The sequence below is a fragment of the Dromiciops gliroides genome, chromosome 1 (genome assembly GCF_019393635.1).
Source record: "Dromiciops gliroides isolate mDroGli1 chromosome 1, mDroGli1.pri, whole genome shotgun sequence".
Lineage (NCBI taxonomy): Eukaryota > Metazoa > Chordata > Mammalia > Microbiotheria > Microbiotheriidae > Dromiciops > Dromiciops gliroides.
This window is the reverse complement of record NC_057861.1, coordinates 253,461,906-253,482,296: the sequence shown is the minus strand read 5'-3', so window position 1 is coordinate 253,482,296 and position 20,391 is coordinate 253,461,906. Positions and strand designations below refer to the sequence as shown.

The window sequence follows — 20,391 nt, the reverse complement described above, 5'->3', positions numbered from 1 at the left end:
AACACTTACTATTTGGATCTGAATGCAGCTTGCCTGTTGACAAAAGTTATGTGCATTCAGGGAAAACTCAACAAATATTGTAGACTGAAGATCAAACTGTTTTATGCTCACCATCACTGAAAAAACACCCATGGTTGATTCAATGTTAGTTACTCTCCCTCCTCTTTCCCCTCCCGCCCTCCCCCCTGCCCTCCACACCCACAAAAGGGTATATTCCCCATCCTTCAGATTACAATGTAGTCTCTAAGGATCTCTCTTCCAGGAGGCAGGCTGTGAATGTTTTGGTGATGCTGTGCTTACTGGAATCACTCCCTAGGAGAGACTAGGAAAGGTGAAGTGTGTTATATAACTCGATAGATAAATATAAATATGTATGTGTGTATGTATGTATGTATGTATATATATATATGCATATCTATGTATGTGTATGTATATGTATGAATGAAATGGCAAACTACTCCAATATCTTTGCCAAGAAAACCCCAAATGGGGTCATGAAGAGTTGAACATGACTGAAACAACTGAACACACTCTGTCTTTCCCCTTCCTCCATATATATATATACACACACACACACACACCCATGCATATATGTATGTATACACATAGAAATATATGTATCTTTATGTATACATATGTCTACACCTACATATATGTATATATTAACTACATATTTATATTTATTGATTATATTATTAGTTATATAGATATTATCAATTATATTATATAATCAGTTTTATATGTTATCTATATATCTAACTATGACTATGCATACATTCAATGATATATAGTTATTTGTATATACATATATGTACATATGACTATATTATATGTGCATGCACACACACACATAACATACATAGAATTCACAGCAGAAAAACACTCAGATACTCCCCCATCCACTCACATCATCTTGTAATTATCTACTTTCTTATGTTAAGGTACAATTATTTTTTAAAACCAAGCAGAAATGTTGTCAAGCCTGACACTTCTCCTGTAGATCTCCCTGGCAATAACAAGTTATTTCTGGTATCAGGATTCTGGAATTAGCATCAAATGAGCTTCTCGCAGCGTGTTCACATTCAGTACCCAGATGGTAGTGATATAATCCAAACAAGCAGAAGCAGAGGGCATTTTGAATTTTTTCATTTAATTTTAATATTTTATTCATAATTCCTAATAATCCCATTATGAATAAGTCCCGCCCCCCCCCCAAGTTTTAGTTTGCTTAGAGTTAGTAAGAAACAACAATGACCAAATTCTGACTGAAGACTGGCTGGTTTTATAAAGCATACAGATAAATATACTGATGTATCTAAGATAAACAGTAGGCCATGTGTTGTATGACACAAAGTGGCATGACTATTGTCATTGCTGAGGAGCTTCACGATTGCTTTCTATTACTCAATCCCCATTTTCTACCTTCTTACCAATTTATTCCATCACTCCTTATTCCCTATGTGATCCCATGAGTCTTGGTTAAAGGGCACATTTAAAAATTTAATACTGAAAATGGCCAGAGTTTACCCTCCTATTTTGATTTTGACCACATCACCTGGTTTCTTCTGGTTCTACTATTTAAGCAAAGACAGCTCTTAATAGAGATAAAAATAGGCAGCATCTCAGACCAGTTATCTGGCAGTGCGGTGCTGAAGGGGCTCACAAATGTCTTCTAGAGTAGTGGGGGAAAGCTGAAACTTTTTTTTAAACCACTAAAATTTTGGCTGACAACTCAGAATAATATTATTTCTATATTTAGGAATACTGCCAAGAAGCAAAAAGTAAGAAGAGATATCATGTCCAGAACCTTGTCTAGTATCCCATACCGAAACTAGGAAACAGGATCTCAGAAACCTTTAGCAGCAAAGGAAATAGTTCAAAATGACACTTTAAAGGATTATGAGGCTTTGGGCACTTGTTCTATATGACTGATTTAGCTTTCTTAGCCATTAACCTATAAACTATTCATTTTTGATGAACCTTGAAGTGGTTAAATTCATTTATTTTTCTGCCTTCTGGGAGATGGGCTATATTGGCTTACATTTCTTATACTCAGTTACAAAGCTAAAAATTATTTTACTTATCAACTAATTTGAGAAAAGCATTCACTCGCTTTTTTTTTTCTCTGTGGACAGTTAGACCAAACTCTTTTGAGCATTTGTAGTTTCCTATTAGAAGGCTCTGAAATGATGAAGAAAACTTATTTTCCAGATTCTGAAATATTGTTAGATGGAGAGTTAATAAAGCTGATCCACCAGCATAGATATTTTGGATAGACATTGGAGATGGACAATGAACTGAGCCAGGAATTTAAGAGGAAGAGAAGGAAGAAAGTATGGTTGCTTTGGGAAAATTGTAGAATGCTTTTAGTAACATCAGCCAGTCTCCTAAAAAAAAAAAACAAAACCCAATCTTTTAAACATCAATATTTTCCCAGTAATTCAATATGGCTTCAAGTCACATTATACCACATTCTCTAGAAAATTAACCTTTCAGGTTGACTGAAGGGCAATGGAGAGGTGGTGCATGGTAGACTGAAGTAGGCTGCAACATATTACCAATGAAGAATTTACAGAAATAGCGTTAAGTATATGATCTGAGAGTTGTGTGACTAGAAAGGAGGAGGATCTGCTATATAGGGGCATAACTTTTAAGCACCTACTGTGTGCTCAGGACCTTTGAGATACAAAGAAAGGTAGCTCAGTCTAATGATGTGTACTCCAATGGCATTTACAAAATGTCAAGTTATCTAAAGAGAGTTCCTGAGCATATTCAGTAAACTCCCATGGAGGAGTCATGGGAAAACAAAGAAAAGTATCATACAAGCTGAGAAGTCATGGATGGGTTTTTATCTGTACCGGTATGGGCAGTGGCCACATTACTGAAATCAAAATACAAGAAACTACTGAGGGAAGTGAAAATTCTAACAATAAATGGGCAAATGAAAGCCTGAGTTGCTTTATCGGTGAAACCTTTTTGAAAAAGCACTAAACTACATCCCCATATGCACAATATATGTATAGGAACTTTTGGTGGGATAGTGGCAAAGAATTGGAAACTAAGGGGGTACCCATTATTGGGAGAGTACATCAACAAATTGTAATCCATAAATATCATGAAATATGATTGTGCCATAAGGGAAAGGAGAAAGAGAAGATTTTGGAGAATCCTGGGAAGACTTATATGAACTGATGCAGAGTAAAGTGAGCAGAACTAAGAGAACATTTTATAGCAACACTGAAAATTTTAAGAACTGAAAGAATTAATTCTTTTCCCTGTGTTTTACATTTGATTTTACTCTGGGATTTTATTTTGTAAATGTGATCAATAATGATCCCTCATCCCTGTGATGTTGACCAATTAGATGATTTCTGTTGTTCTTTGTTCTATACTTATTAAAATGAGTTTCATCTTCAGTTTGGGGTTTTTTGGCCAGAGACAGGGCCATGAGACCCATCCTTTATTATCAGGTTGCATGTGCCTGTTAATAAATGATATCTTGCTTGAAGAATTGCCTCCCTTTTGTTAAGTTTCACAGGCAACAGAACTTTGATCAATGCAATAACACCATAAAGCTGCAAAGGACAGAAAGGTGATGGATTCAAGATCTAAGAAGACATACATTTTTGGACATGGCAAATGTGATAATGTTTTGCTTGACTATGAATATTAGTTACAAGGTTTTATTTTTAATTTGTAGGTAAAATGGGAGGGAAAGGTAGAGAATGGGATTAGGCACCCCCGCTTCCCTAAATGAGAAGACAACAGAAGTAAGGCCAGAAGGAATTGTGGAGAGGTAGGATACCTTCAAAAGTCTTGTGTTGAATTTATTACATATTTAGATTAAATATAAAATATTTATATAATAAAAGAAAATTCTATGGAGAGATTCAATTTTTTGCATGGTCCTCTCCCTTTCAATAATCTGTACAGAAATGCTCCTTTTTTATGCTGTTTAAATTCAGAATTTTTTCTAAAAGTAAAAGAAAAAAAAAGAAAAAGAAAAAACCCTACATATCCCAAGCTTTCTCATGTTCCTGCCATTTTCTTCTGTCAAAATAGTACATTTTGTTTATGTTAACCAGGAAGGGAGCTTTAAGCACACTTGAGGAGGACATAGCAAGATATGCTTCTCAAACTCAAAGGCTTAGAGACTAGGTTTCACAACAGCAATGCAACAATTTGATTCAATAACTATTCATTAAATGTCTTTTGATTGCAGAATAGTTAGTTGATCAGTCAGTATGCCAGTCACTATGCTAAATATCAGGATACAAAAAGACCAAGGAGTTTACAAAGCATTGTGCTAGATTTTGTGAGAGATAATAATGGATTTTACAATCTGGTAGAATTAAAAATAATTTTTAAAAAATCTTTGTTTTTTAATCAACTAAATAACCAAATAGAAATATCTCCCAATGAATCTTAGATTTTAAAAAAGATTAGTAAGCTTCAAAAAAGGATTTAGACAGATGAAACCATACAAAATCCTCTAGTCCACATGTCTTCCTTCATCAGGTCAGAATAAATCTGGGATTAGAAAGATTTCATGGATGGTCCTGGAGACAGATTGTACCCACTGTTTAAGGAACATACCTGCTAATTACAAAGAGGCTTATCGATAGCAGGCTGGCTTCTAAGTGATAAATTCTTTGGCTACTGTGACCCATGAAAGGGGCAGAGAGAGAGAGAGAGAAAAAAAAGGGGAAGAGGGTGATAAGAATCATTGGATGTTTCTGACTGTAATAAACACCAATTTAATGGCTTGTACTCTAAATATGAGAACTTAGACTAAAGACTAGTGAGCTTGATGGGATCTGAATCATATTTAGAAATTTATTTCGAGATATATAATCTCATTAATTACATTTAGTGATACAGAATATCAGTATAATGAAAATCAGAAGTTGTAGTTAAATGGAAGGACAACTGACAGGTTATACTTAGAAAAAAGATATAAAAGAGTTGGAGGAATTGTTTTCATTGCCCACTAAAAAGCAAAAGGAGACTGTCTTCATGAGAAGCCTGGTCATCACACCATGAAATACCATAATAAGCATGACAAAAGAGGCCAGTATGAAGATCATTACAGCTTATATGTCAATATCTGTTCCAGAGGATGAGAAAAAAAAGAAATTCTATGAAGAACATGACAAACTAGTCCAAACTAAATTAACACATACCTTGAAATACAGTGTTTCAATAGAAGGGAGGACAAAAAGGAAGACTTTTTTTTTTTTTTAGTTAGGCAGCTGGGGTTTAGTGACTTGCCCAGGGTCACATAGCTAGTAAATGTTAAGTGTCTGAGGCTGGATTTGAACTCAGGTACTCCTGACTCCAGAGCTGGTGCTCTATCCACTGTGCCACCTAGCTGCCCCAGGAAGACTTTTTAAAATGTTGGAAAATACGGTTTGGGATGAATAAATAAAAAAGATACATGGCCCACATATTATTCAGAAGCCTTGTATGCCACAAATACCTTTTTGAAGAAGAGAGTTTGGAACTCTGGAAATGGCAAATGGCCAATTTCAAAAAATGTAAGTGAGTATATATTGATAGAAAATACTTAGCTGCCGACAGAAGTCATTACAAAACTTCTTGATGTACAATCAGATAATTCATTAGTACAAAAAGTCAAAATGAGCGCAAAATTAGGAAGACTGATAAAGATATATATATATATATATGTGTATATATATATATGTGTGTGTATATATATATATATATGTGTATATATATATGTGTGTGTATATATATATATATATATATATATAAAATTTCCTCTGGGCTACCCTACTAATTCCTACTCATAGGCTGGGTGTGAAATATAGTGGTGACTATCTCAGGTTCAAAATACTCAATAGATTCATACTCCTAAACTATATAGCTTATGAATCCTCCCAATCATGCTTCCCCTTAATAATCAGTCAGTAGGTATGATTAACTCAAAGTGAAGGCATTTAATACTAAGTAAGAATACTTATAGTATAGTATAGTATTCTTAATATGGTATAGTAAGAATAGTAACTATAAAACACTTCCCGACAAACCTGGGACATACTCTCTCAAAAATATATGCAAAAGCAGTGGAAGAGCAGACACAAAGAGTACACTGATAAAAAGGAACACATAAAGGGAATATATGGGGTTCCCAGTATTAAAGCAAGGTAATTTATCTCTCTGACACTACAGGACCCCTCATGATGTTATTTTTTGGATACAGCTTCTCTACAAGGATGGCTGTTTAGCTTGGCTTCCTGGGCTTACTCCATTCGTGACTGCCAGTGCTAACTCTCTTCTTTCATAGCTGGATCTTTTCTCTAATGCCAGAAGTCACATTCCTGAGAGTTTCTTTGACTCTTTAAGAATGCTTACTGCTGGGCACAATGTCTCCTGCTAAGCATGTAGCTCAACTGCAAGGTACCATAGATGATGGAAATTCCCTCTCCAAGAATCAGAGGTAAGGAATGACTAAGTTCTTCCATAATTGGCTCTCTTCTCTACTGCCAGAAGTCACATTCCTTAGAGCTGTTTTCTGCCTTGATTCACTATCTACTGAGTTGTTTCTTTTAAATAAAAGACCACCAGGGATGGGACCAATTCTTTAGGTAATCAACAGCTAGTCACCATTTAATTCCATCAAACTTAAGGAGGTAATAGAATGTAGGCATATATTTGCATTTCATTTAAAATGTTGTTGTCTCTGTTACTTGTCTCTTGTATTCTGTAATTTTACAAGCTGAGCTAGGGGAAATAATTTTTGTGTTGGCAACAGCTCCAACCCATCCTATTTAAACAAGCTGCTTCTTTTGAAAACCGGGAAATGGATAAAAATAAAACCATTGATTTTATCACCATTTCCCACAGAAGTATACAGCTATAAGATGATGGCCACAATGAAGAGGCCAAAAGAGACCAAAAATAATCTTTTTTAGCAAGCACTTCATCTCTTTGCCACAAAGTGTGAAATGAAAGTCAAAGATAAAAACAGTTTTGAATACCAGCTCAGCTGTAAAACAAATCACAGGAGGATTATGCAAGTTTATGAATAGAACTGCCTTACAAAACAGTAAAAGGTAAGAACTGGGGAAAGTAAGCTTATAGAAATCTTACCATGAAACCCAATTAAGCCAGTATATCACAAAAGCATTATAGATTAGGCTTAAAGAAGGAAAATAAGTAGATGTAAAATAGAACAAATTTGTCATTTTAATCATTAATTACAATGGAATATTTGGATTCTAACATATCAGTACTTGATATGCCATATTATGTGTGTGTGTGTTTTTGTTTTTGGGGGTTTTTTTGGTGAGGCAATTGGGGTTAAGTGACTTGCCCAGGGTCACACAGCTAGTAAGTGTCAAGTGTCTGAGGCTGGATTTGAACTCAGGTCCTCCTGAATCCAGGGCTGGTGCTCTATCCACTGCACCACTTAGCTGCCTCTATGCCATGGACAGATCAAAATGGGACTTAAAAAGATGAAATAGAGAAGAATATCTGGATTTGATTAAATGCACACAGAAGAAATCCACAATTTTAAAGACATCTGCAAATTGATATTCAGGATTAAAAAATAGAAAATATAAAGTTGTATACATACTTATATGTTTTTACCAATAAAATATATCCAAGAACATATGAATAGTTATTGATCTATATGTCTCTCTTCTCGTCTTTATAAAATCTTTATGAGAATGGATTACACCTGTATTGAGGATATCCTTGTGAAAATAAAGAAAGAAACAAACAGGCTTTGTAGGTGATTTTTTAAGAGGAGATTTCATTTTCTAATTTATACAACTGACCAAAATATATATAGAATACAAGGTCTCCCTCTATTTGTTTGTGGGTTACCCAAAAAAATTTGACTCAGTAGAGCAAACTGTAGCTTTAAAGTTTTCTTCCAACAATACATCTTCCATGCACACATTAAGATCATAAGTGATTTATTGATACATGTAACCATAGAGATAATTTTGTTGAACAATCTAATTATCATTATTATCAAAATTATTACATTAGATATCAAACAAGAATCCATATGCTTACCAAAAGGTATGGCAAGGTCATGGTATATCATATCTAACTACTCTTAAATACCATTTCTACCTCTCCAAATAGCACATTTGTACTAAGTGAAATATTGAGTCCAAATGTTACATAGTCATCTATGATGAGAATAACTATATTAATGCGGGAAAACCTTTTCCATCCAAAAACTCCCATCCAAATGGAAGATGAAATCTATATTGATAGTGAGATTTTCTAAATTTGCAGTGACACCTTACTGAGGGTACAAAGTCCTGAATGACTAAAAGACCTCTTCAATAAAATCTAAGGCCACTCAAAAGAGGATAGCCTAACAGTTCACACAGAAAACACCAAAGTGAAAAATAATGCATATTGTATTATGACAGTTAAATGGACAGTTCAGTAATTTAGTCTACCAGTATTCATATCTTACACATATACTGTGGATAGACAATAATCCTGGTCTAAAACTGAATAGGAGAAGAATGAACTAAATTACATTTGGAAAATCATGTAACATTTTTAATGATTGTGAGTTTACATAAAACCCCAGCTTTTCTACACCAATTTTCTCTTGGTGTATGCCATATGGCTACCGAAAAAGAGAGACTAGTTATTTTACTATACACAATGTGCAAAATTCTTCCTAAGGCAACACTGCATTAATCATAGAACTCCACAATGTCTAAGCAATTATAATTGTGAATGACCTAAAAGGCACTGGAGAGAGGCATGATAGGTTGATTTAGGATCCAGTATATTAGCAGTAATGACTTACGTATAAGAAGTAGCATAAGGGGGCAGCTAGGTGGCACAGTGGATAAAGCACCAGCCCTGGATTCATGAAGACCTGAGTTCAAATCCAACCTCAGACACTTGACACTTACTAGCTGTGCGACCCTGGGCAAGTCACTTAACCCCAATCGCCTCACTCCCCACCCCCCCAAAGTATCATAAAATGCATCATTAAAGATATTTATGAATAGGAAAGGATTTGGATGAATCACATGATGAGAACAAGATATCAATGAAATATTCAAAGGCATAGAGGAGGCAGAGAGGGCTAGGTACCTCTATGAAGAAACTATGAAAGGACATGGACAAGAAGTAACAACGTGAAGAGGTATAGATGGGCTATGATCTTTACTTATGGAGGCATAAACTCAATCAGTGAGCTCATTAATTCATTGAAGTATCAAAGAATAAGAAGAAAAATTCCTCAGCCAGAAAGATATCTGGGAAGCAGTTTTTCTAACAAATATCTGATCTCCAGAGGTTCAGAGTCCCACAGCAATTTCTAGCCAGAGAGCAATTGTGCGGGTGTGTCTTCCTGATTCTCAGATTTCTCTATAAATTCATATGTGTAGAATGGTTAATAGGAATGGTCACAGTGGATGATTTCTCTACACAGTGTCTCATGTGAACATGAGGCTAGCATCTGGAAAACAGTGTGAGTAACTGAATAGAAATCCTATTCTATATCTGACCTCATCTAAATAAAATTTCAAAAAGGAAAATTAAAGCAATTTCATTAAAAAAAAGATTATCAGCTGAAAACAATAAGATGAGAAAGGCATATTCTCTCAGAAAAATACTTTAATTAAAGCCTATTCTTTATTTTTTTTTTCAGATCTTAGTAGTGCTAGGATCATCAATGAACACTTCATGGAATTACAGAGTTGGAATTAGGATTTTACAGGGCATGCAATATAACCCCTCCACCTAAGGCATGAATTCCATCTACAATTTTCTGTATAAGTGGTCTAGCCTCCGTCTGAAGATCTTCGGCAACTAGGAACTCCTTATAACTTCCCAAGACAGCACTTTCCATTTTTGGACAACACTAATTGTTAGAAAGGGCTTCGTTATATTTAGCTGAAATCTCTCTCCCTATAATATAGAACCATTTGTTCCAGTTTAACTCTTCTGGGCAAAGAAGATTACATTTAATCCCTCTTTCAGAGTGACAACACTTACTTATTTGAGAAAAACTATCATGTTCCCCTAAGTATTTTTTTTTCCACATGAAACATTAGTTTGAACAATCCTTGTATGAAATGGTTTTATACCTTTTCTCCTGGCAGTAGCAGTTTTCCTCTAAATGAGCTCCAGTTTATCAATTTATTGGGTTCCTATTGTAAGATAGAGTGCTGGGTCTGGAGTCAGGAAAGCTCATCTTCCTGAGGTCATATCTGGCCTGTGACACTTACTAGCTGCATGACTGTGGGCAAGTCACTTAATTCCGGTTTGCCTCCATTTCCTCATCTGTAAAATGAGCTGGAGAAGGAAATGGCCAACCACTCAAGTATCTTTGCCAAGAAAACCCCAAATGGGGTCACAGAGTCAGATATGACTGAAACAACTGAACCACCACAAATTATAATGGGGTAATCCTCCTTCCTCCTCATGTCACAATGGATGGAGCATACATAAAGCTAAGGTGAGATCCCTTTGCCATTTGAGGAGACATATGTAGCTCAGCACTGAAGGCTTTAATGATTTGAGATAATGAAGCAATCCCCCAATTGTCCATGAAGCTGAGAAGAGCTACCCACTAAGGAAAATTGTAACTGTAAGACAACTTCCATACAGTCTTCTTCTTCCTTCCTCTAGAATGTATGATGTGGAACTGTTTCTCTGGGACTGTGTGTGTGGGGGGGGGGGCAGGGGTAGGGGGTACCTTCTCCACCTCCCCCCAACCCCACGGTGGCTATTCCTAGATAATACCTAGAATATGTGCTTGTCTAGTTGAGCCAGATTTAGGATTTCAAAGCCCTAGATACATCTCCTAATTGTGTATTCTCTGAGCATGTGACCAAACAGTGATCCTGAAATGAACCTTTTCAGTCTGGGAAACATTTCAGAAACTCAATAGGTTGAGAACTCTTGTGCCCTTCAATTGGTGCTGAATGTGCCGTGGGAAACACTCCTGGCCCTTTACTACTAAACTGGGAGGAGTATATGACTACTAACAGGGAAAAGAGGACCCTAAGCTTTGACCTGGCTTGCCTGAAGATGTGGGTCTTTGAGAAATTGATACAGTGCAAAATAAGGGAAAAGGGGAAATATCTGTTCATCAATACCACTAAAAATTCTGTATGCTTATGATTTATGTATCAAATAGGAGTTATAGGTTTCTGTACTTTAAGTCTTTGTCAAGGTGTACTTACAAATCTTTTGTGCTTACAATTTTTTTTGTTGTTGTTGTTAAGGAGAAAACAAATAGCTGTCCTATAACTAATTACACTGTATATCAAGTATCTTTCCACATCTTTTGGGGGGAGACTCTAGACATGAACTAAACGTAAATTTTAAATGTTTTTCCCTGGAGCTCCAGGGTTGAGGGATAAAGAAATAGAGAATGCAAGAAAAAGCCTGACTTTTCTTAAGAGGCTGTTATACCTCATGAATGAATCAGGTCCATGCCTGAGCCCAAAGATCAGACCCTTAGTAGGAGAGTGAGACCCTGTCCCCTGTGCCATTGTAGGTCTATTGTTACACTATAATATGTTAAGTATACTACTATAGAACAGAATATACAGAGTTACACGGTCTTATCCTCAAGAAGTTTTCATAAATTTCTCTGTAAAATGAAACTTCATCAATTGGGGGTGGGGCAGCACTGGGGGTTAACTGACTTGCCCAGGGTCACATAGCTAGTAAGTGTCAAGTATCTGAGGTCGGATTTGAACTCAGGTCCTCCTGACTCCAGGGCCAGTGCTCTACCTACTGTGGCACCTAGCTGCCCCCTTCATTATTAAATGAATAGTAAATCCTAAATTATATTTGTAAAAAAAAAAGCTAAAATGGGGGCAGCTAGGTGGCACAGTAGGTAGAGCACTGGCCCTGGAGTCAGGAGGACCTGAGTTCAAATTTGACTTTGACACTTGACACTTACTAGCTGTGTGACTCTGGGCAAGTCACTTAACCCCAATTGCCTTCACCAAAAAAAAAAAAAAAAAAAGAGGCATGGCATATAGCTGTATTGAAGGATAGAAAAAGTAGTGTTACAAGTCATTTGTAAATGCACACTCTTAATTATATACTCATAAATGCAGGAAGCCAGTATAACTAATGCTATATAACTTGAAATTACACAAAAGAACATAATACCTCTCTAGTATCTTTGGTCCTATTGACCAAAGTATAGCAGATAAAATGTTCTTTCCACATATATCTGGTAGGGAATAACCATTCTCCCAATTTCAAAAGGGAAAATCAAAGAAAGTGTTGTTCAGTTACTTTTCAGTCGTGTACAACTCTTCCTGACCACATCTTTGGGGTTTTCTTGGCAAAAATACTAGAGTGATTTGCCATTTCTTTCTCCAGCTTATTTTACAGATGAAGAAACTGAGGCAAAGAGGGTTAAGTGACTTGCCCAGGATCATACCACAGTAGGCACTGTCTGAGGCTGGATTTGAACTCAGGAAGAGGAGTCTTCCTAAGTCCAGGCCCAGGACTCTCTATCCACTGTGCCATCAAGCAAAGTTAAGGACAATAAAATCACGCCCCATTCTTCAGACCCACCTCCCCCCACCAAAAAAAAATATACCTTATGTAGACAAGTTAGCTTATAGAATAAGTAGGTAGGTGCTAGTCCTAACTCTCCACACCATCATTTAAATGGGATTTTAATGTCAGTTTATTATTCTAATTGCTAGGATAGGACAGAGGGCATTTTTTCCCAAACACTTTTTTCCAAATGAATTGTGCTTGTATAAAAGATACATTGCCACCTTGATTTCATAATTCTCCTGAAGAGGTCTCAAATTGTGTACCAATCAAGTTAACTATACACAATCAAAATTTAATGAGCAGTGGGGGCAGCTAGGTGGCGCAGTGGATAAAGCACCGGCCCTGGATTCAGGAGTACCTGAGTTCAAATCCGGTCTCAGACACTTGACACTTACTAGCTGTGTGACCCCGGGCAAGTCACTTAACCCTCATTGCCCAGCAAAAAATAAATAAATAAATAAATTTAATGAGCAGTATACAACTGAAAATGATTGTTCTTTCTGGGACCTGTAGTAGCACAATGGTGTACAAAAAGCTGAGAAAATAAATTCAGCATGATGATTAAAGGTATACTGCTGAAAAGAAACAAACAGAATTTTTTTTAGAAATTGAAAAAAAGAAAATAGATTGCCGAAAGGACATAAAGTCCTAGACGAAAACAAAGGCTGTAGTGGTCAACCTTTGACAAAGCTATGATATTTAGGTTTGCAACAAACCTCCTATTAATATTTTGGGGAGAAGCTTTATCAGCACCACCTATAAGCTCTGTAAGCTCTCTTATCAGAGGCAATGTGGCACAGGTAGATTTGGAGTCCCGGGTCTGTTACTTACTTACTACCTAAGTGACCTTGGTCAGGTCACTATCTCACTGGGCCATAGTTTACTCATTTTATAAAATGAAGGGATCACTAGAGTACCTTTCAGCAGTAAATAATAGCTAATATTTATATAATTTTAAAAATCTGTGAAGCACAGGGGCAGCTAGGTGGCGCAGTGGATAAAGCACCGGCCCTAGATTCAGGAGTACCTGAGTTCAAATCCAGCCTCAGAAACTTAACACTTACTAGCTGTGTGACCCTGGTCAAGTCACTTAACCCCAATTGCCTCACTAAAAAAAAAAAAATCTGTGAAGCACTTTACATATTTATTATCCTATTTGATCCTTATAATACCACTATGAGGTAAATGCTATTATCATTACCATTTTACAATTAAGGAAAGCGAGGCTGAGAGAGGGTAGGTGACTTACCCACGATCATACAGCTAATAAATATCTACGGCAGGATTCACATTCAGGTTTTCCTGATTACAAATCTAATACCAGTATATTCTCAGAGGTGTATATTACTGAGAGAGAGAGTGCAAGCATTTCTTAAGGCCTTTCTATGTGTCAGGCACTATTCTAAACACTTTATTATCTCATTTCATCCCTAAGAAAACCCTTGGAAGTAGGTGCATAAACTGAGGCAGGCAGAGGGTAAATGACTTACCTAGGGTCACACAGCTGCTAAATGTCTGAGGCCAGATTTTGGGTCTTTCTGATTCCAGCCCTAGCACTCTCTCCTCTGTGCTATCTACCTGTTCTAGAGAACTCTTTTTTCCTGAAGTGGTCAAAGCTTTTTGATGTGAGGTTTGGGTGGTAAAGGTGCTGTAGCTGGATCAACAGAAGAAGCAAACAGGACAGAAGTTTCAGGCATTGAATATTCACATATTCTGCCACACCAAAGTGGGGTACTGGGTCAATGAGTTATTTAAGCAATGCACTGCACAGTACAGCCATGGTAAGAAATCCTATATCCTGTTGTCTTAGTCACTGGGTCACTAACTCTATGCCTTTTTAGAATCATAATATGAGCATGCAGGATCTACTTCTCTCACACTATATTTTTCATGTTGATCACTGCTTTTTGCTTTCATAATCTGAATACATTTGAGACTTAAGTTAAAAGTAATCCTTGATAAATTGCTAAAGCACAGAAAGAATACCGTGAAATAGAATGAGTAAAAGACCCCTTCAGCCATGCTAACAACTCCTATCTAGCAGCAACAGCTCACATGAAGAAGTCTCCGGATCTCACTGTTTATTCAACCTTTGGGTTGTGGTAGGAAATGGACCACTTATCTCCTCTGTCACGTGACCTTGTGATAAACCCAGAAATAAAAGTCCTTTCTGTCTTTCAGAGATCCATTGCCTGAGTTTTAAAATGTGGTTGGTAGAGCTGGTATTTATTATTACATCTCCAAGCTTGTAAGGTGACAGTTGGGCTTTGGCTTCCCTTTCTTCTTTCTGCAGGCTGTGTTTCCTCATTTTTCTCTGTCCCTCTACTACTAACTGATAACCTGGAACTCCTTTTTTTTTTGGGGGGGGGGTAGGGCAATGAGGGTTAAGTGACTTGACCAGGGTCACACAGCTAGGAAGTGTTAAGTGTCTGAGGCCGGATTTGAACTCAGGTCCTCCTGAATCCAGGGCTGGTGCTTTATCCACTGTGCCACCTAGCTGCCCCTAACCCGGAACTCTTAAGACTTCATTAAGCAACTAATTGTTGTAGAGGAAAGTGTCAAGTGTAGCTATAACACAGTGAACACAATAGGATATGATGCACAGTTTTATAGTTTGAAGATTTTCACAAAGCTGCTGGACTCAGCCCCTATAAATCAGCTAGAAAGCTCATTTTCAAAACAATTGATAAGCATATATTAAATACTTACTATGTCAGAGACTATTAAGCCTCGGGAATAAAAAGAGAAATGGTTCCTTCCCTTAAGATGTATATATTTTGGGGCAGCTAGGTGGTACAGTGGATAAAGCACCAGCTCTAGATTCAGGAGAACCTGAGTTCAAATCCGGCCTCAGACGCTTGACACTTACTAGCTGTGTGACCCTGGGCAAGTCACTTAACCCTCATTGCCCTCCTACCCTCCGCAAGATGCATATATTTTAATGGTCCCTCCATCTCACGTTCTACATTGCTTCTCTTCGAAATTTAATGTAATAGCTACATCATGAGACTACCATTTAGCCTTAAAAAAAAAAAAATTAAGGGAAAAAACCCATAGTGCAAGAAAGGAGATGAATAGAAACTAACATAAGTGAAAAATTATAATGCAAATATACAAATTATCAGAATATAACCTATGAATCCCTATTCTATGCAGTTCTAACAAAGCCATTACTAGCACAAAGGGCCTAAGAATACCCCAAAACCCCTCACTTTTGATCTTAATCAGCATTTAATAAGCATCTATTGTGGGCCTAATACTCCACTGGATGTGAGAGATTCAAAGACAAAAGTGAAACAGTTCCTACAAAAACTTTCCTCTGCCCATAGAATTACCTCACTAAAGGCTGCTATATTAAGGTCATCAAAAACATCAGCTTAAAAAAATGTAAAGAAAATTACAGGACTGAGAAAAAAAACGAGTAGAACATCACAGCATTGCTATTTCCATCTTAGCTGTGCTACATTTGAATTTTAAACATTATTCCATAGTATTATGTTTTCTTTTTTTTTAACATACATTTTACTAGAGAAGGCATAATATTTCCAACTGGCTTTCCCAATGTCCCCAGTTCCACAGGTGATATATTCCGAAGCTGGATTGTACACGTAAGAAGAGTCTCTCAGGCTGACCAGTCTTTCCCATGTGGAAACTACATGCTGCCAAGCGGCTCATATCAAGCACATAAAAAAATCTACTCTGGGTATAGTAAATCATTCTGGGAGCTGCCTCCTCCAACATTCATAGCACTTGTGAAGATTCCCCTAAATTTGGATGTAGTGACATGGAATACAGCCAATGAGCTACACAGCAGTTACCAAACAGCTGCAAATCCATACTTATTTTATCATTTGTACATATAATACAAAAAAACATGTACATATTTAGAGCCAAGAGAAGATATTTTGGCTTTACTAATACTGGTCAAAGCCAAAAGTCAGATTTCATTAAAAAGGCTTAAATATTTCCCCTCCTGACATTATTTCCTAATCATACAATGTTAAAAAAAAACAACCAACCTAAGTTAAAATGTTAGTATCTAGAGTTGAAAACTGAATCCTAGATAAGTAAAATGATTTGCCCAAGTTCACACAGGTAGTAAATGACAGAATAAAAATTTGAATTCAGGTCTAGAGACTGTTCTCTTTATACTCCTAAGAATTTTATTATTATTTTACCCCGTTCTATAAAGTATAGGTGGCATATTTTATAGAGTCATAAAGTGTTTGATCTGTAGATTAATTGAGATAGTATTGGCATTTTTATTATACTGATACGATGTAGCCATGAACATTAAATATCCCTCCATTTACTTAGGTTTTCCTTTTTTTCTATAATCATTTTGTTTGAAGTCTTTGTGTATACTAATAGCTGACCTTCCAGCCACCTTAAGCATTTTGCTTATTTGAAATTTAATTACTTGTTCTATGTCAGTTTTTACTATGAAATACTTTGATTTTTTTCAATTTTTAAAAACTTTGTTTTAATATTTCTTGTTGCCTTACATCTTCTACTGATTTTCAAGCTGTTTGTTGCTTGGGAAAGGTTTTGTACCTCTTATACCACACTGTTAATTCCCTTTCTGATTCATTCTGATTTTCAAGCTGTTTGTTGCTTGGGAAAGGTTTTGTACCTCTTATACCACACTGTTAATTCCCTTTCTAGTTCTTTCTTCTATAGCTATCATTTCTTCCCGTTTTTTGCCCTCCAGGACTCTCATTTATAAATTTTTAAACTCTTGCTTCATCTCTTTCAGGAATTCTAGTTACATTTTTGCCCAAAGCTGTGTATTCCCTGAGGTTTTGCTTCTAGATGTTTTGGAATCACTCTTTTCTTCTAGGTTTGTATCTTGAGCTTTCCTCCCATCTTAACAACTCTTTAGGGTGGGCTTCTTTTTTTGTTTGCTCATTCTTTCAGACTACTTTTAAAAATTTTTAATAAATGTTTTTGTTTGAAGTTTTGAGTTCCAAATTCTAATCCTCCTTCCCTCTCTCCCCTCCCTCCTCCCTGAGGTGGTAAACAATCAGATATTGGTGACAAATGGGCAATTATGCATAACATTGCCATATTATAGTTATTTTGTATAAGAACACTCAAAAGAAAGCAAATGAAAGAAAGTGAAAAATAGCATGTTTTAGTCTGTGTTCAATCAATATCAGTACTTTCTGACTTCAGACTTGATATTAGGGCTGGACTCTGCAGAACTTCTGGAGGGAAGGTCTAGGCAGGTTTGATGCTTTCTTGAGTCATTGAGTTTGTGTTATTCCAAAATCTCAGGGACAGGCTGGTGACATGCAAGCTTTCAGTGTTCCCAGAGTGGTCTAATCCAGGGCAAAGTGTGATTGCTGCCTTTCCTTGTCTGAGCTCTATAAGTTTCTGACTTGGATTTGGATATGAGTAAGAAGATACTACTGCTGTACTCTGCCCCCTATAAATCATCTAGAAAGCTCAACTGCTTCAGAGGTGAAGAATTATAGGTTCCCTTTTGGTATAGGATTACTGCCCTGGTTATTCTTCTGAAGGCTGGGCTAGATGTTGGAAATGATACCCTACTCTGTACCTTGGTTCTGAGCCATACTGCTGGTGGTGGTAATGATTTTTAACTTCCTCCTTCTTTCTGGGTACATTTCCCAGGGTCTTCCTAATTGGGAATACCATCCTTTTGTAGTGGGCCCCTTTCTTAGTCTACTCTGGATCTATAACCTGAAACTGGGTGGTAGGCAACAAAACTACTTATTAATATCTGTTCCTCATTAGAGTACCCTGGTGTGGGTCTTGTACTTCTGTTTGTTCTGGTGTACAGCTTCTGGACACTGGAGTGATCTGTGTGAGGGGTGCTTCTGGCTTGACCCCAGTTTCCAAAGTCCAAAGACATTCCTACTGTGACTTTTTCTGAATTTCCTCATCAGGATTTGGTTCTAGATTCCTAGGTTCCTCCCCTCTTCTATCCTGTTTCTTTAAGTTTTATTTTTGAGACTGATTCTCCCTGTGTCCACTAGGCTAGAAGTATAATGGTCACTCATAGACCTTATCCCACTGTTGACTGGCAAGGAATTTCTGAACTGCTCCATTTCCAATCTGGTCTTTTTCCATACTTAGATAGTCTGGTGGTACCCCAATCCTGGGAGGCTTACCATACTGGTGTCAAAAAGTGTCAATACCTAGTTGGCTCTAGACCTACTTCAGCTCATAACTCCCAAGCTCACGTCTTCCACTAGCCTCAGTGTCCCCAGTAACAGTTATTATAGGCATCCACCACTATGTCTGTCTCTAGGTTAACTTTTAAGTCATCTGCAGACATAATTTTGTCTCCATATTACTGATGTGCTCAATTTCTTTATCTTATTTTATGATTATAGCAAGGCTTTCCATGGTTATATAAAATAACACTGGAGAGGAAAGGCATCTTATTTTACTCCTGAATTTACTGGTCAAGTCTCCAGTGTTTATTACAAATAATTTATAATCTTTTGATTTTAGAAAAAATGTTTTTGATAAAATTAAGGAAGATCCCTTCTACATCAATGGTTTTTTAGTACTTTTAAGCATTATGAATGTTATATTGTCTAAAAGGCTTTACCTGCATCTATGGATATAATAATGTGGCTTCTTTCATAATTTAGATGATTAAGTATATTCTTTTCTTTATGTTTAATCATCCTTGAATCTCTGATATAAATATAATTTGGTCATAATGATCAATGTATTTGATATGCTTCTCTAATTGTTTTTTGCTAAAATGTATTTAAAATGTCTACATCAATATTCACTACTGATACTGATCTATAGTTCTCTTTTTCTGATTTATCCCTTTCTGATTTGAATATTAGGAACACATTTGTCTCATAGAGTTTGATAGAGTGATTTCTTTCTTTCTTTCTTTTTTGGGGGGTGGGGCAATGAGGGTTAAGTGACTTGCCCAGGGTCACACAGCTAGTAAGTGTCAAGTGTCTGAGGCTGGATTTGAACTCAGGTCCTCCTGAATCCAGGGCCAGTGCTTTATCCACTATGCCGCCTAGCTGCCCCGAGACTGGTTTCTTTTTTTAAAAGAATAATTAATGTAGTACAAATTAAAAATTTTCTTTTAAAATTTAACAGAATTAATTTATAAATATATCCAGGTCATGAATAGAATTTTTCTTTGATAGTTTATTTATGTCTGCTGCTCAGTTTCTCTTTCTGAAATTGTGTTCTTTAGGAACTCTATTGTTTTTCTAATTGTGATATTTTAAAGAAAAGATATGAATCTATTTTCTTTTAATTCTGTTTTCCTGGCACATGATTGTATGTAGTAATTTCTGGTAATCCCTTTTATTTCTTTACTTGTTGTGAATTTTCCTTACTTATTTCTTATTTTCACAATTTATTTTCCATTCTCCTTTAAACTCAAATGATTTCACAGAATTTAGTGAATAATATAATTTGAGAGTTAGAAGGGTTATCAATGGTTATTTAGTCCTATCCATACTTGAAAGGAATCCCCACTAAGTGGGAAAAATCTCTTGAGGAATTCTATTCCACTTTTGCAGAATTTTAATTATTAAGTAGTTTTTCTTGGGACCAAATCTAAAACTTCTTCTTTGTAATTTCCAGTCATCATTCCCTTGTTCTGCCCTCTGAGTCAATTAGAACTTCTAATCTCTCTTACATTTGACAGTCAATAAAAGTCAATAAACATTTATTAAACACCTACTATGTGCCAGTTACTATTAAGTGCATAAACTTTCAAATACTTAAAGATTATGTCCCCTCCCTCCCCCTAGACAAAGTACTGGGTTAAATTAATATTTTTTCAGTTGTCTAAGTCTTAAAATGGTACTTTAGTTTAGAATATTTAAAATTTTG

The 20,391-nt window shown here is 36.3% G+C and overlaps 1 protein-coding gene across 1 annotated transcript in view; it reads right to left on the bottom strand.

Annotated features, from left to right (window-relative positions):
• MAPRE2 (microtubule associated protein RP/EB family member 2) overlaps window positions 1-20,391 on the bottom strand; it is a 221,565-nt gene that overhangs the window by 119,424 nt on the left and 81,750 nt on the right. The gene's annotated exons all lie outside the window — the stretch shown is intronic.